Genomic DNA, 12,553 nt, shown 5'->3' on the forward strand with positions numbered 1-12,553 from the left:
GGCTCTGCGAAGTTGCTGGATATTGGCGGGAAACGGAACACTGTCGTACACGTCGGTCGAGAGCATCCCAAACATGCTCAATGGGGGACTTTTCTGGTGAGTATGCAGGCCATGGAAGAACTGGGACAATTTCAGCTTCCAGGAATTGTGTACAGATCCTTGGGACATGGGGCCGTGTATTACCATGCTAAAACATGAGATGATGGCGGAGGAATGGCACGACGATGGGACTCGGGATCTCGTCAAGGTATCTCCGCATTCAAATTGCCATAGATAAAATGCAATTGTGGTTGTAGACCGTAGCTTATGCCTGCCCATACCATAACCCCAGTGCCACCATGGGGCACTCTGTTCACAACAATGACATCAGCAAATTGCTCCCCCACACAACGCCATACGTACGTGTGCACGGGTGCATTGCAAATGGCCGTAAGGCAAATGCCATCACACTGTAGCTGTGGATCCTAACTCCGGTCCTCGAGTACCACCAACAGTAGACATTTTTATTGTAGCTCGAGACAAGCACACCTGAATCAACTAATCAGGCCCTCAATGAGTTGAATCAGGTATGTTTGTCCGGGGTTGCAACACAAATGTGTGCTGTTGGGGAGGTACTCAAGAACTGGGGAAAAAAGTGACAATCAAAACGAATTGGAGAGCTTACAACTGAACAAAAAGCTCGTGTTTATTTGAGAATACAACACAAACGCAGACAAATTAGAGACCAATTCCCTTCCCCTCTTTATTGCACTTGTTCATCTTGAATAATAGTTAACAATTAACCCTCTATTCTAAGCCCTGTTGGGGGGGGATTATTTAGCAATTTGATTTTGAATGATTGGATTAAACACTGAATTTGGAATTACTGCTATTAGCCAACACATTGAATCACATCTTAGTAACAAGTAGGCTATTAGTAAAGCATCATTTCAGGTGAACAAAAAAGTCCATACCAGAGGTGGCCAACCTTGCTCCACTGATCCCTGCTCTACTGGGTGAGCTGACTTCTATTCCAGCCCCGCAATGGCACACTTAATTATCAACTAATTTGGTTTGATAAATTGAATCAGGTGTGTTAGTGCTGGGCTGGAACAGAATCCAGCACACCCAGCAGGGTTGACCTGATCCAGTTTAATATGTTTACACATTGTGTGTGTGACTTTTTTAAACTGTATTGTTGTTAACTAAAATGTCCTAACATAGGTGCACGCGTATGACCCATGGTATACAAGGATATACCCTTATTCTCTCAGGGCATTCATTGGGACATCTTCCTCTGCAGACAGGGTTTCACAGCTCTCTGTATCTGAGGACAGAAAACATCACAAAGAAACAGGGTGCATTATACTCTAATTAGACAGCACTGAAAATGATGTTGCTATATCTCTCTGTTCTCAGTTTTTCCTCGCTAACTCTAGGCACTGGAACTGGAGAATAGTTTCATAATCTCCTCCGACAAAGGTACCTGTGCTATTCAGAGCAGCCTACTCTCTGTTCTGACAGCCGGAACTGCTAGCTAATCCTTTCACCTTCTTCCACGGCTGTTAGCTAGCTACCTAGCTACACATGCATTTAGAGTTACAATGATACATCAAGATAACTGGCTAATATTATGTTAGCTAGCTGTTGTTATTTAGCTCACTTAGCTAGCATTACATACTGTATAGCTAGCTATCTAGCCCCCGTGATATGCAACTTTTCAGGGAAGTTAGGAACAAATATACACAGGCAGTTAGAAAAGCTAAGGCTAGCTTTTTCAAATAGAAATTTGCATCCTGTAGTACTAACTCAAAAAAGTTCTGGGACACTGTAAAGTCCATGGAGAATAAGAGCACCTCCTCCCAGCTGCCACTGCTCTGAGGCTAGGAAACACTGTCACCACCGATAAATCCACTATAATTGAGAATTTCAATAAGCATTTCACTACGGCTGGCTATGCTTTCCACCTGGCTACCCCTACCCCGGTCAACTGCCCGGCACCCTCCACAGCAACCCGCCAAAGCCCCCACCATTTCTCCTTCACCCAAATCCAGATAGCTGATGTTCTGAAAGAGCTGCAAAACCTGAACCCCTACAAATCAGCCGGGCTAGACAATCTGGACCCTCTCTTTCTAAAATTATCTGCCAAAATTGTTGCAACCCCTATTACTAGCCTGTTCAACCTCTCTTTCATATCGTCTGAGATTCCCAAAGATTGGAAAGCTGCCGCGGTCATCCCCCTCTTCAAAGGGGGTGACACTAGACCCAAACTGCTACAGACCTATATCTATCCTACCCTGTCTTTCTAAGGTCTTCGAAAGCCAAGTTAACAAACAGATTACCGACCATTTCGAATCCCACCATACCTTCTCCGCTATGCAATCTGGTTTCAGAGCTGGTCATGGGTGCACCACAGCCACGCTCAAGGTCCTAAACGATATCATAACCGCCATCGATAAGAGACATTACTGCGCAGCCGTATTCATCAACCTGGCCATGGCTTTCGACTCTGTCAATCACCACATTCTTATTGGCAGACTCGACAGCTTTGGTTTCTCAAATGATTGCCTTGCCTGGTTTACCAACTACTTCTCTGATAGAGTTCAGTGTCTCAAATTGGAGAGCCTGTTGTCCGGACCTCTGGCAGTCTCTATGGGGGTGCCACAGGGTTCAATGCTCGGGCCGACTCTCTTCTCTGTTTACATCAATGATGTTGCTCTTGCTGCTGGTGATTCTCTGATACACCTCTACGCAGACGACACCATTCTGTATACTTCTGGCCCCTCTTTGGACACTGTGTTAACTAACCTCCAGATGAGCTTCAATGCCATACAACTCTCCTTCCGTGGCCTCCAACTGCTCTTAAACGCAAATAAAACTAAATGCATGCTATTCAACCGATCACTGCCCGCACCTGCTCGCCCGTCCAGCATCACTACTCTTGGACGGCTCTGACTTAGAATACGTGGACAACTACAAATACCTAGGTGTCTGGTTAGACGGTAAACTCTCCTTCCAGACTCACATTAAGCATCTCCAATCCAAAATTAAATCTAGAATCGGCTTCCTATATCGCAACAAAACATCCTTCACTCATGCTGCCAAACATACCATCGTAAAACTGACCATCCTACCGATCCTCGACTTCGGTGATGTCATCTATAAAATAGCCTCCAACACTCTAGATGCAGTCTATCACAGTGCCATCTGTTTTGTCACCAAAGCCCCATACACTACCCACCATTGCGACCTGTACGCTCTCATTGGTTGGCCCTCGCTTCATACTCGACGCCAAACCCACTGGCTACAGGTTATCTACAAGTCTCTGCTAGGTAAAGCCCCGCCTTATCTCAGCTCACTGGTCACCATAGCAGCACCCACCAGCAGGTATATCTCACTGGTCACCCCCAAAGCCAATTCCTCCTTTGGTCGTCTCTCCTTCCAGTTCTCTGCTGCCAATGACTGGAACGAACTGCAAAAATCTCTGAAGCTGGAAACACTTATCTCCCTCACTAGCTTTAAGCACCAGCTGTCAGAGCAGCTCACAGATTACTGCACCTGTACATAGCCCATCTATAATTTAGCCCAAACAACTCCCTCTTCCCCTACTGTATTTATTTATTTATTTTGCTCCTTTGCACCCCATTATTTCTATTTCTACTTTGCACATTCTTCCACTGCAAATCTACCATTCCAGTGTTTTACTTGCTATATTGTATTTACCTCGCCACCATGGCCTTTTTTTTTTTTTGCCTTTACCTCCCTTATCTCACCTCATTTGCTCACATTGTATATAGACTTATTTTTCTTCTGTATTATTGACTGTATGTTTTGTTTATTCCATGTGTAACTCTGTGTTGTTGTATGTGTCGAATTGCTATGCTTTATCTTGGCCAGGTCACAGTTGCAAATAAGAACTTGTTCTCAACTAGCCTACCTGGTTAAATAAAGGTGAAATAAAATAAAAAATTAAAATCTAGCGAACATTACATTAGCAGCTCATTTGACTTAGCCTGAACACTAAGTTATTGTAGCTAGCTAGCTAATAATACATAGTTTCTTATTTTCTAAATATATTTACTTACTTGAATAGGTTCTCCCACTGCCTACACTTGCTAAATAATGGGGTAATCTTCAACGTTTCTGGTGGTAGCAAGCCATGTGGACGATTTCTACCAGACTGACTCTGGTCTTCCAACATGGCGCCTGGTGTGGTTGCTAGGTGATTTGTGATACAACCTCAAGCCCTCTATAACGTTATAGTTACAGTAGTAAGATAGCTAACGTTAACCGTCTCAATGCTTTTTTCCCCAAGAGTTGTGACCGGTGATTGAATTTGCAAGTTCACTGTTAGACATGTAGCTACAGTAGGTGTTGCAATCTATTGGGAAAGTCCCAACTGATAGTGTTTTTAGATAATACTGCAACAAGTCTACACAATATTCTGCATAATGATAGCAAACCTACACAGTACACCATAATGTGACAGATACAATTAACCTTCCAGTGGGCATTGCTAGAGAATTCCTAACAATGTAATCTATGTTTCCAATGATATGACTAATGCCTAGAAGTGCCCATAATGTTGTCATTCAACAAGGCTTCCAAGTTGAATTTGTATAATAGATCAGAAGTGTAAAGCTAACTATTTGTACATTTGCATCGTGTTTCTGTGTCAGACAGACTGGCGGTGTTGTGCGAGTACGTCCTCCAGTTTGGAAAATAAAAGGGCAAGTCTTTCCGGTGGCTTCTGGAGAATGATTTGGGATAGACCTTGTACCTCCATCAAGAAGGTTGAACAGGAGGGGAAGACTAGGCAGTTCAACCCAGTGGGTGACAAAAAGGACATCCTAATGTCCTTCCTCCAGTACTTGAGGAGCTTTCAAGAGATTGAGGACCTTCTGAAGTACAAGTCACTAAGACCAGCTACACCTGTTGTGACCTCAGAGGATGAGAACTTTGTTGGTTTTGGGAAACAGTCCAAAAACACCTGGAGGGAAATTTGGAACACCAGGGCTGATGGGTATGCTAGCTTTATCCTTAGTCAGAAGTGTGTGTCAGGCACACATGCGCTAACTACAGCAGTCCCTGTTGAAGAAGCAAAGCCAGGTAACAACTGTCCCGTTCCACCTCCAACATCATCTGACATGGAAGCCCCAACCCCAACAGCCACCTCGACCCTTGCCTATGATCTTCCAGGTCAGTTAGTAACAAAAATATACAAAACTGTTGGTTTACTTTAATATGACATGCTATTTGTAATGACGTCTTTGTTTCATTTCACAGTAATGAAGGAGGATGAGGATTTGGAAAAGGAGATGCTGGGTTTGTCCCCATCTGAATTCCAGACCTAGCTGAATGAGTGTACTAATACTTTAAACTCATGCCAATCATGTCCAGATTAGTAATTTATTTAACTGTACCTACTGCAATGATAAATGCACATGTTAACTGTGATTTCAGGTACACCAGCAGCAGCCGTTGGAGCCCCAGCTTACCCTAGATCTTACATTACAGAATGTGAGGCCCCCTGCCCCTACCAGAGCAGAGCAGGGTACAGTGCTGCCTCAAGGTATGACATGCTCTGCCATGTAATTCATCTACACACCAATCTTTTTTGGTTTAACAATATGTTTCATGTTTATATTGTATCTTGTAGCTCTGAAACACCCTGCTTCTCCAGCACACCCTGCAGCCACTCTCCCACCGCCACCACCCACACAGCCTGCAGCCTCTCTCCCTCCGCCACCACCACCCGCACAGTCGCTCTCCCTTTGATCCCCAGCTATGGCCAAGATGTCAGATGCTGCAACTGCTCTCACCATCAGAGGATTTGGATGAAGACTGAGCCGTAGGCCATGGGGCTGTGGCCAGGGTCCCAACCAGTGCGGCCCCTCATGGACATGGTCTCATTGTGGCATTATCCACCTCAGCCCGAACTCATAGGGACCTCCTCTGAGCTACCGTAACAAATACTTCCAGCTCAATTCCTCCTTCATTTGTAAACCAGAGCATGCCATTATGGAGAGATTGAGGAACAATTATGTCCTGCCTTGTCTCCACAGTTGTCCAAAGCCCCAGGTGGTCTCTTCTGGTGTAGGAAGGCATAGGGTGATTATTGGCACCAGTGGTCAGTACTATGTTGTAGCCTTCCATCTTAGCTGCAAGGTAGGAAAAAAGTACTGGTTTGCTGACAAACCCCAGTGGCTGGACAAGCTTGCTCGGCCTTCTTATGGTTATCTGCAAGATGGTGATGGATGACCTGAGACGTTCTGGCAAGTCATCCAATGACATGGCCAACCAGGTGACAGACGCTGCACCTGAAATATGAGGGTGCCCACCTGGCCTACCTGCTCAGTGTGCAGAACATCAGGGATGCTGAGGCGGGGCTGTATGGACAGAGGACCATCACAGGGCTCCTGAGACGGGAGGACTCACCTGCTCCGTTTGGAGGCTATGAAGATGCAGACAGATGGCTGGTGTGGAGTGTCTGTGTCGTCACACTACCTGACTGACTGCCTCCTACAAGAGTGCCAACAGCAAGAGCCAGCCCTCATCCAGCTCTACATGGCACCTCCGGACAGGTATTCAGGTCTGACCACACCCACAAAGTGGCCAGGAAGGTGACATTGTCATCTGGCACCATGTCATCCTATGTGGTGATGAATGAGAACTGGATGATCCTCTCCTGGGTTATGCTGCAGTCGGAGAGTGAGCAGTCCCTGGAGGCTACGTAAGAGGGCCAATCGCTACAGCGCTGCTGGCATTGAGAAGGCCAAGTACCAGTGGGTGGACACAGGGCAGAATTAGGCGGCCGCCTATTAGGCACTGACATGTTTAACAAACATCATATCCTAAAAATAGGAATGGTCAAAGTAAAATGGACAATCAGGCTACTAACAACTGCTGTCCAGGAGTTTCATCCCGTGGGCTAAATTGTCATGATCAGTGGTTTCAAGTTTGTATACGTCAATTTTTCATGAGCTGATCATAGCAAAGAAGAAAATACTTCTGCTTTTCTCACTGTGGAAACACATTGCAAATATGTTCAGGATAAATCCTGTTAAGTTTGGTAGATGATATTCAGAGCTTAAATAGCCAAATTGATTAGTCACAGGAATCAGGTCTAATAAAGGCAATGAAATGGCCCGTTTTACAAACGGTGAGCCTACCACATGGATGGGCATTCAAAAAATTGTTGGTGTTTTACAAACGGTAGAGCTACCACATAGGCATTCTTATAATAAAATTTCAGGCAACACTGTAGGCCAGGGAAGGGCAACTCCAGTTCTCTGGGGCTGGATTGGTGTCACACTTTTGTCACAGCCCTAGCTAACACATCTGACACCAATAATCAACAAGTCATGATCCTTAGTTTAGAATGCAATTAGATTCATCAGCTGTGTTGACTGCGATAGGGGGGGAAAATGTGACACCACTCCGGCCCCTAAGGACTGGAGTTGCCCATCCCTGCTGTAGGCAGTACCTCAGCAAGCACGGACTGACGCTTACGCCTTTTGGATGTCTTTTTTGGTGCAGTCCGGACCAGCCTTGATTTCCACGGCCGTTGTTTTTTTGGTCCGCTGCGGACCAAATCTGAACCAATTGTAGACGTCTATGTTTGGTTAAGATTTTGTCCCGCCTGGCCTTGATTTGGCCCAAACATTGACGTCTATTAATTACATCTTTTCAACTTTCATTCAGAACCTAAAACAAACCTGATTTCAACGACTGTGAAATACGTATTTTCAACATCTGGAAAATACCCATTTTCAACTTTCATTCAGAACCGAAAATGAACGTGAGTTCAACACCCGGAAAAACCCTGGGTGGACAGGTATGAATCCTTCATCACATTAATCACAACCAGCTTTAAGTACATATTTCACAGCTATAATAAATAAAAAAAGAAAACAAAAATAATTATTTGCATATGAAATGAAAATGACACTTCTATTATATCAATAATTTTTTCTCTATTTCTCTGCATGCAGTGGTTCACCAGAAAGTGTGTCTCGGAACACCATCCACTATATAGCTCCTTCTGCAAGTTCCTGTCCACAGCCTTCACTGTGGCAGGCCAGGCTGACCTGGATAATCTGAAGGTCTACGCCTTCTATGGGATTGTCCCTGCTAACCCCACCAAGCAGCACATCTGGGAGCACTGCAAGACAAAGGTGCCACACCCAAGAGAGCTAGTGAAGAGTGTGGAAGATGTTCAACAACAGGTCCACCTAGCCAAGGGCCCCAACGATGTCCTCCTCTTCAAGACGTCAATGCTGAAGTTATGGAGAATCCATCGTGCACACATTCTGAGAGGCTGCCTGAGTAACCCAGAGGTGGAGGAGAGGATCCTCTTCAGTTACGGTGGAACCCTGCAAATCAATCACGTTAAGGGTGAGGGGGGAAATGTGCCCACATGGTTCCCTGTCAGGGGAATCTCTCAGCAGGAGGGCTACAGGTAACCGCGTTTCCACCGAGGCTGGTGGACCTGAAGCAGCCTGAAGTGGTCCTACCTGCTGTGGTCCTACCTGCTGTTTTTGACCTGTTTCTGATGGTGAAGCTGAACCCGGCCTCTGTGAAGGTGTGGCCCAAGTATCCAGCAGGGACACAGGGGAGAGGTTTGGACTATAATACATGAAGCCAGGCTGTCACCCTGTTCCGTTCGACTGGGACAAGTACAAGGTGCAAAAGCCGGACCCGACTCTTGTGGCTGTAGAGCCAGACCATCCTCCAGCACTGTCCTGCGTGGATTCCTCTGCCCCAGCTGTGGTGTTCTGTGGCCCTGCAACCCCTGCTCCTTCTGCAGTGGCCATGGAGGGAGACATCTCTCAGGTAATCCAGAATGATTTCACTCACTCACATAGTTTAGCTCCATGATTTTTTCCCCTAGGTAATTGGGCCTCCTATTTTAGGGAAGGACGGATATCCATGACCTTCTGGATCTGGCTTCTTTAGTCTCTGCTGATACTGATCCAGCCCCACCAGCCCAGGCCCAACCCTCACAGGCTGTCCTGTTCCGCTCCCCTTTGCCACTAGTTCCTGCAACAACAAAAGAGGAAGGTTTTGAAGAGTTCCTGCTGGATACAGGTAATTCAAATTATATCACATACTGTACATACTTATTTGTGCGGGCAGTAACTCATTATTTCCCTCACTCACACACACAATTTAGATTAGTGTATAGTCAAGGACTTGTCATTAAATTAATATTGTGCCTCTCTTTCAGATCTGCCAAGCACACCTCTGCCAGCCACACCACCACTGCCCCTGACAGCTTCTCCCCGTGCAGCCCGAACTGGGCCCATCAAGACAGGAGGTCTTTGTCTTTGACCACGGCCGATGTAGAGAGCCCATGAGAGCTGCCATTAATGGGCTGCTGGCCAAGCAACATGGGGCGAAAGACATCCTGAAGCAGGTGGATGAGGATTATCCTGGCATGGTGCAGAGTACATGCACTGATCAAAACAGCCTCCTGCATCCTACCACAAAGCAACATATCTCCAGGTATGTGAAACATCTGGCCAAGCGCAAGAACACCAGCTCAGTTCATAGCACCAGCCCAGAGAAGCTCCTGGAGACACCGCAGCTGTGGCAGCATCTTACTGCAGAGAGTGAAATGGACAGTGGACAGTGTCCCAGTGTCCCAGTACCCTTGCCACCTGCTCCAGTAAACCCACTAGCGGTGGGTCCTCCCCAGGATGCCCCTGTGACCCAGGGCGCAGTTGAGAAAATGGTAAACAAAATCTTGGATAAGCAGCAGCAACAACAACAACAAAAACGAGGACCTGTCTAGCGTGTGGCCAGCCAAAGTCCTGCTACCTTGGTGATAAGCGCCTTCATTTATTTTATCAGACTGGAGAGGTGAAGTACTTCTACTGCTCTAAATAATTCTCCCAGACGTACGCAGCAGAAGGACTTACCAATTCAAGAATGCCATTTGAGGAGTTTGTTGCTAGTACCTTCTTTCAACGGGAGCTGGAGGCCTCAAGTAGAGTGGGCAGTGAGGGAGGAGAAACCCTCTGTCCGTCTGTGCAGGTTCTGCCACCAGCCGCTGAAGCAGGGCCCCAATCGTCCTCACATCCACACTGGCTTCCCTGGAGTGGTAGGAACCTGCCCTGCCAAAGTGTTTTCCCTGTACCAGGCACAGGGCATGATGAGAGAGAGAGATGACCTGGAGGGAGTTCCAAAGGTCTGTCTTTTATGAGACTAAAAAGCAGAGATGATAAATTGGAGCTGAAAATCTATTTCCATTGATGGAAGTGGTTTTTACTGTACGTATTATTGCATACATTGTTGTGTACAACTGTACATATTATTGCTTATTTTGTGTAAATTGTTGTGTACAACTGTACATATTATTGCTTATTTTGTGTAAATGCTGTAAAAAGACCTCAATTTTATTCTAATTGATGTAAATATATCCTAAATTATAAACCAATTGCTAGTGTGTGTAAGACTTTGTTGTTGACATGGTTGCATTGTAATGCACATCCTCGTTTGGGGGAAGGTTTGGTATGCATTTGAAATCTGTATCCAAAATGAATAGAGAAATTTGTGACATTTTGGCCTTACCCTGGCCTCTAATACACTACAACAATTAATCTGTAGATCCTACAAAGCCAGTCCTTTGATGCCATGTGCTCTTTAATATGAGTTGTGTTTAGATTAGGAATACAATTTCTTTACGTCCATTTATGGATAATTAAAAATATAAACCTAAATATTTAAAAAGTGCCCTTTTTAATGTTGTTGATTTTTAGACAATATAGTCTACGAGAACATCACATTTCCAGAGTGGGCTCTCTGCTGCTCTAGCACTGCATGTGGCAGCAAATCACCAAATGTGGCTTTATTCCTATAGTAGCCTAGACCAGTGGTTCCCAACCTTTTTTGCTTACTGTACCACCAACTGAATTTTGCTCTGCCCGGAGTACCCCTGAAGTACCCATCATGTGCATTTTACCAGTAAGCTTGTGGTCTCAAGTACCCCCTGTGGATAGGCCAAGTACCCCCAGGTCCTAGTACCCCTGGTTGGGAACCACTGGCCTAGACTATACGGCCAGCAGTCTGTGACAGTATGCCTTTTCAGTTTGTTTAAGAACTGCCAATACACTCATACATACAAGTCGAAGAAATACTACTGTTGAAGATGGGTCTGCCCACTTTCCATCTCTAGCCTATAGTTAACTGAAGCTGACCCATAAGACCAGGTTTAGACCCATATCGTGACCAGGGTTCCAAAGCAGGGTCAGATAACTTGGAATGACCCAAAACACTGAAGGCAGACCCAGGTAAGTCTGGCTATTCACCTGTATAACTATAAGCCAGGCCTGGGCAAAGGCCAGCCCGGGGGCCATATGCAGCCCGCGACCTGATTCAATACAGCCCGCAGAATCATGCACAGATCACATAAAGAATTTGTGATAGAAAAGTTTTGAAAAATGTATTCGTTATTCAAATTAAAAGCCCAATGAATACTCACCTTTGTGTAATGATTTAATGATTCCCACCGCTTGTGGGAAAATTATTTTGAAGGCACGTATAAATAAGAACTGCACGAGGACAGACAGTGACTGACAGGCTGACACACACGTCACAGTAACACATTGTAGCCAGCTAGAAATTGCGCAAAAATGAGTTTTTCAAAGATTTCAAAGAAAAGAAAAGTAGACAATGAATGTTGGGTGTTCCAGCAAGAGTGGACTTCGAAATATTTCTTTATTGAGGTATCTGGGAAAGCTGTGTGCTTAGTGTGCAAAGAGAGCATCGCAGTCTTGAAAGACTACAACTCGTCCCGACACTTCCATACAAAGCATGCAGAGAAATATAGGAATATGTCTTCTGAGCAGAGGGCAAGTCCATCGAAAGGTGTGGCTGTCTCAGTTGCAAAAGCAGCAAGGACTTTTCACAAAACTGCATTCAGAAAACGATGGAATTGCGAGAGCTAGCTATGTACTGTCCCACAATATATCAAGCCATTCGCTGAGTGCGAATTCATTAAATAATGTTTAATTGCCTCAACAGCAATACTTTGCCCTGACAAGAAAGAGCTGTTTGAAAATGTTTCCCTGTCAAGACGAACATCGCAGAGAATATGGAACAACAGTTGAAAGACAAGGTAAAGGATTTCACCTATTTCTCCTTGGCCCTTACGAAGCATAACCCCAGACTTTGAAATTACAGAGGAGCTTGCTTCAGTGCAGGCAATGAGGAGCACAACCACAGGGAAATATTTATTGGAGGAGGTTAATAAGTGTGTGGCAAAGCTGGGACTGAGTTTTGAAAAGTTATCCAGTGTGACCACTGAAGGGTGCCCAAACTTGACAGGAAAAATGTTGACCTTTTGAAAAAGATACAAGATCAAGTAGCTGAGCTGAACCCAGACCAGAAAATTATTTTCCTGCATTGCATTATTCATCACGAGATGCTCTGTAAATGTGTTCTGAAAATGAGCCATGTTGTGAATACAGTCACTAAAGTGATAAACTTCATAAGAGCAAAATCTTTAAACCACAGGCAGTTTGTCTCACTGTTGGAAGAGACAGAGTTGGGTCATGCAGATCTCCCCTAC

The sequence above is a fragment of the Salvelinus namaycush genome, chromosome 4 (assembly GCF_016432855.1).
Source record: "Salvelinus namaycush isolate Seneca chromosome 4, SaNama_1.0, whole genome shotgun sequence".
Classification (NCBI taxonomy): domain Eukaryota; kingdom Metazoa; phylum Chordata; class Actinopteri; order Salmoniformes; family Salmonidae; genus Salvelinus; species Salvelinus namaycush.